Below are 5,678 nucleotides of genomic sequence, written 5' to 3'. Positions count from 1 at the left end.
TGTTTGGTTCCTCTTGCTTGATTTTAAATAAAACTATGTAGCCTATGTGAGCACATTAAAAAAACCGCCTCGTGTGCTGAATGCAGAATGGATGAAACGCGCAAAATAAGGAATTAACGTGAAAACCGCGTCTTTGAGTTGAAGGGTATATCTCCTCTGGACTGCTTGTCTCCGTTGCAGTGGTAGATTCCTGAGATCTTGAAATGTGAGTTGTTGTGTCCGTCAGAGAAATGTTGAGCTATTAATGGGAAACCTGGAAGTCCGATACTGATGGATCGCAGGAGTTCGATAGAACTATCAGCTATACGTCGCTTTGTTTCGCCGACGTTGCATTTGGTATACTGAATGGCATAGTAGCCTCGGTTCGAGGCGTTATAGGCGCTAGGATAGTATTTTTTCTTTTAGCTTCCTAATTTTTTTTTTTTCATTCTTCTTCTTTTTTATTTTTTTTGCTTCTTAATTTATTTTTATTCTGATCTCTGCAAGTGTTGTCCACCTACCTCTGCTCTAAGGCATACCCAATCGCCAGCGGTCCTGCTTGTCATGATAAAAACAGGCAGGGATATGACTACAACAAAATTGCTGATCCCAATATTCATCACTTAGGCCTAACTACTCTCAACAACAGCCGGGGCAGCCAGAAAGATCACTAACGGGACCTGTAATAGATTGCGAACGAGTTGTTGTTGAAAATTGGGATTAGCAATATTTATCTCTATTTGTTGTAGTCACATCCTTGCTTGTTTAAATCATGACAAGCAGGACCGCAGGCGATTGGGTATGCATTAGTGCAGTGGTTGGAGGACAACACTTCGAGAGATTAGAATAAAAAATAAATCGAGAAGCAAAAAAAAATGAAATGAAAGAAAAAAAATAAATCACGAAGCAAAAAAAACCTATCCTAGTGCCCTAAACGCCTCGAACCGAGGCTAATGGCATAGACGACGTTGGTGGTTATAAAAGCTTTCGAGACTTTGAATGGTTCTTTAGGTCCCACGATAGTATCAGTAGATGTTATGTGTTTGTAATTGGTGCAGTGTGATTTACGACAGGGTAATGTTCGATCTCCCTTCTTCCTGATTTGACTAAACAAGCGTTCAATATTTCGCAATTTCAAAACAGGTTACTTAACAAACATTATTTTTAAATGCAATCCATCTCAATTATTTAAAAATAATGTTTGTTAAGTAACCTGTTTTGAAATTGCGAAATATTGAACGCTTGTTTAGTCAAATCAGGAAGAGCATTCCAGTATTTTGCACCTTTAGGCCGTATAAAATTAATGTTTGGGTTCTCGTCCAGAGGATTTTTATGAATTGATGAGGGAGGGAGGTGTTTTTTTTTTTTTTTTTTCAATGACAATAGCATTGTCAATGTCAGTAGTTTTCGGTCTTCTCCAACAGTGCTCGAGGAAACGATGAGGCCCTTTTTTTTTTTTCAAATGTGAGATTCTGAGGATAAACCCCTAGAGTACCACAAAAGACTTGGAAGTGATGCTTGTTCTCTAATAAACTTATTTAGATGTATGAAGATTTCATAAATCATTCCAAAGTCTAAAAAAATTGAAAAATCTATAAAAAATAAAAAAATCTGACAAATCCCAGAAATTGAGGAGGGAGGGGACGAGAACCAAAATATTAATTTTACACGGCCTTATACGAAAACGACCTTTTCTTGAACTCTGTTCTGGGTTTTGGGATGAGAACGTTTTCGTGGTCCCTTAGATTGTATACAAATTCTCTTATAGAAAATCTATTTGTCAGATAGGAAGGCACATGGTTATTCATTATTTTATACATAGTACTTGCAAGGTAATTACCATGCCTTTCTCTTAAATAGTGCTACACTTTAAAAATCAGTGACGTGTGACTCGTTTAGAAACTAAATATGTGACGTGTGACGCGTTTAGAAACTGAACAGAGTGTTTAGCTGGGAAACTAAGTGTTTAGCTGGTAAACACATAAATAAAGATTGATATGCTAAACGTAGTGTTTAAAATAGGTAACGTGTGACGCGTTTAAAAACTACACATGTGACATGTGACCGAGAATGTGACGTGTTTAGAAACTGAACACAGTGTTTAACTGGGACACTTGCTGTGTTTAGCTTGACGGACAGGCTGTTTATAGCTAAAAGAAGACGTGTTTCTAGTCATCACCGGGAACAATCTACCTTGAGGTTACATCTTTCAGTTGTAGCTCATAGGTGAATAGCTACTTTGCTAGTGATTGCTACTAAGTGAATTGCTGCTAAGGTAACTGTAAATAAACATGTTCTGCAAGACAAGACTTTTATCATCAATAAGTTTATAGAACACATGTCCGCCTGATGAATTCTGCAACCTTGTCTTGATAGCATGGGCTACACGAACTGAGAACTTTGGTTAGGAAAACAGAAGCAGCCATCATTATCTATAAGCGAAACTTGGCTTGAAGATTCTGTGACTGATAGACTGATAGAAAGGACAGAATTATAAAAGGGGGTTAGGGTTTGCACTTTGATCAGAAATGACATTGCGTTTAGGAGTAGAGATGACTTGACCGATGATAGTTTTAATGTAAGTGATTTAACTTATTTCATTTACCCCTGCAAAATTGGAAATTGATTTTGTAAATTAAGTATTGCATTTTGCTTGAAATTGTGACTATTCTGATATTTTCATGAGCATGTTTATGAATATTCAATTATGCATGTTAATTAGCTCAGTTTGAACAGTAAACACCATGATTGTTTAGAAACTAAACACTATAATGTCCAGGTCAACTAAACATTATATTGTTTATTTTCTAAACAGGGTGTTGATTGATGTAAGAACTTAACGTGTCACAGTGTCTTATAAGTGTTACAGGTAATTAAACATGTCACAGTGTTTAGTTTCTAAATGCTGTGACATGTTTAGTTTCTACAGCAGACAACACCATGTTTAGAAACTAAACACTGTAGTGTTTAGTTGAGCTGGACACTATAGTGTTTAGTTTCTGAACAAGGTGTTGATTGTTATAGAAACTAAACACTGTGACATGTTTAGAAAATCTAGAAGTTTAGAATCTAAACACTTGAATTTTGCAGTGTAGTGCTTAATGCTGCCGTCGCAGATTCATATCGACCAACACCAGTAGAGATTCTAGCAGCTCTGTTTTGGAGTTTTTCTTCTCCTATTCAGTATTTTCTTCTCCTATTCAGTATTCTTATTCATTTATTAAAACATGTAATATAGGATCCACAACTTTATAAGTTCCCCCTAAATAATTTTTTTAATAAATCAAAAAATATTTGACCAAATGCAAACTTGTAAAAAGGTGTGCGTAGCCGTATTTGTTAAACACATATGTGATGCGATCAAGCCAAATCAGTCGGAACTCGGAAATATTGATTTTGAGATATAGCCAAAGAAAGGTAATATTTCCTTTTGTTTCCTCTTGTTTTGGAAACTCTTTAATTGCTCATATCTTTGGAACTGGTTGTTCAATTTCAATGTGGTTTTCTGCAAAATGCAGCTTTGTAAATGCCTTTTACTATCCTATAAGAAATTGAAATTTTAATATTTCCGAGTTCCGACTGATTTTGCTTGATCGCATCACATATGGAGAAAATTTTAGCGTCACGCGTCATTGCGTTCAGTCACAATGGTTCATTATGTAAAAAAGAGACCGTTATAAACAGTGTTAAAAGTTGCACCTGAGTCCATAGGAGTCAGCTCTCAAACAATACAGTAGGCCAGGTCTGTTCATGTTTTTGTTAAAGAAAACCTGACTGCTATGGCATCTTTTCTTACAAAATTAACCACTGTGACTGAACGCAATGACGTGTGACGCTATAAATTGGTCTTTTTACATTTTGACATTTTGTAATTATTTAAAAAAGTATTAGGGGGAACTTATAAGTTTTGGACCGTATATGTTTAATCATGGACCATTTAATAAATCAAGTCAAGTTAGCTCAATCGATAAGGCGTTCGACTATGTTGTGAGAGGTTGCGGGTTTGAACCCGGGTGGTGCCTAGTACGCTCTCCTGGAAAATTGAGTTCAAGGAACTTACTGCTTTATTGTCTCGTTGTAACCTAGTCTTTGTCAAAGACGACTCACTAACCCTCCCGACGATCCTTGTCAAGTGGGAAGGGAGCGGCGAAGCCGCGACAGCGAGTCGTGGAGCGACGAGCTGCGAGTCGCGAAGCGGCGGCGCTATTTTACTACTGGGTATTTTTACTGATACAATATTTATGTGGGAAAATAACCAACGGGCCTTTCAGAAAGGCTAGTTGTAACCCGTACGAAACTCGACGAGCTAATCCTGGTTGCAAAAGCTATTTGTGGAATGTCTAGGGTGCTTGCTCTTGAAGCAGCAAAGTCTCTTATTTGTTGTTAATGGTTTATGGAATGCAAAGTGTGCTGAGGCTTGTGGATCAACATCTAGGCGTTGTGCCTGTGCGAAGCGCACTATAAATCACTGCGCGCGCTTCCATGCTATGGGTCTGTGTTTTAAACCACAATTTTGCCAGGTACAAAATGATACAAATATTAATTTGAGTCGAAATTTTACCACGTTTACTGTTTCAAAAATCGTCCAACACATATTTTGTCAACAGAACCACTATCCATGAACAGACTTAAAGCCATATTATAACATTTCTGTAAAAATAGATTAGTATTTTATTTTCATAAAATGTTAGCTTTTACTGTCAGATATGTCCCCATTTAATTTTGAGCCGAACAAGTGAGGTAAAGCGCCCATGCATGTTCCTCCCACGGTTGTAATACGGTACGATCCTCGGGGTGTGTTTGTATGTGTGTCTCGCACGCCGTGTACGTACTGTGCATACGTGTTCGACTAATATTTTCATCGTAATAATAAAACGCCGGTTCCATCGTTTTATTCAAAATCTCGGATTTTGACAAAACTACAGCACCTAAAATCTTGATTTTTGCAGAGTATCTTCATTGACTAAAGTACATTACAATCGTGTAAAAACCAGAATTTAACAATTTATCAGCAGGTGACATAACACACAGATACTGAAATATCTGATGTTTTATACCCTGCCTTTTACATTCAGAAATCATTTAACTCCATATATAAAATTACACAATTATTTTTACAACTTTCCGCTTTGTTCATGACGTTTACCTTAACAATGCTCAATCAGCACAATATTTTTGTTGTCTTCACATACCAATATAAGTATGTTTGTTTGTGTGTTTTTTATCTCATCTCATCTCTTATGTTCATCGCGTAACAGAAGCTACAACACCGTGCCCATGCAAAGACCCGTCCAGGTGCGTGATTTTGGAATCGTTGATGCCGCTTCAGATCCACTTTACAAATAGGTGAGATTGTTGTGATATTCGATGCGCGATAATACAGTACGTGGATTCTGAGTCACGGTTGTTTGATGTGATCATTTATTAATTTTTCCAACAAAACATTTAATGTTCACTTCTAGACATGAATAATACCAACAGCTATCACACTAATATACATAATTATTATTTGTAGCTTTTTTAACATAGATTTTTGTTTCTGTATCAACTTTTTCTGCTTTTGAGGTAATTTTTATTCTATATATTATGTGTGTGCAAATTGAGGGCGCTATCAACGTGTATTCTAATTTAGCCATATAATATAACATTTTCATGATGAGATTTTTTTTTAAAAATATCCTTGCAATTTGTTACTCTTT

Source organism: Amphiura filiformis, chromosome 14, assembly GCF_039555335.1.
Source record: "Amphiura filiformis chromosome 14, Afil_fr2py, whole genome shotgun sequence".
Taxonomy (NCBI): domain Eukaryota; kingdom Metazoa; phylum Echinodermata; class Ophiuroidea; order Amphilepidida; family Amphiuridae; genus Amphiura; species Amphiura filiformis.
Note: the sequence above shows the minus strand (reverse complement) of the source record.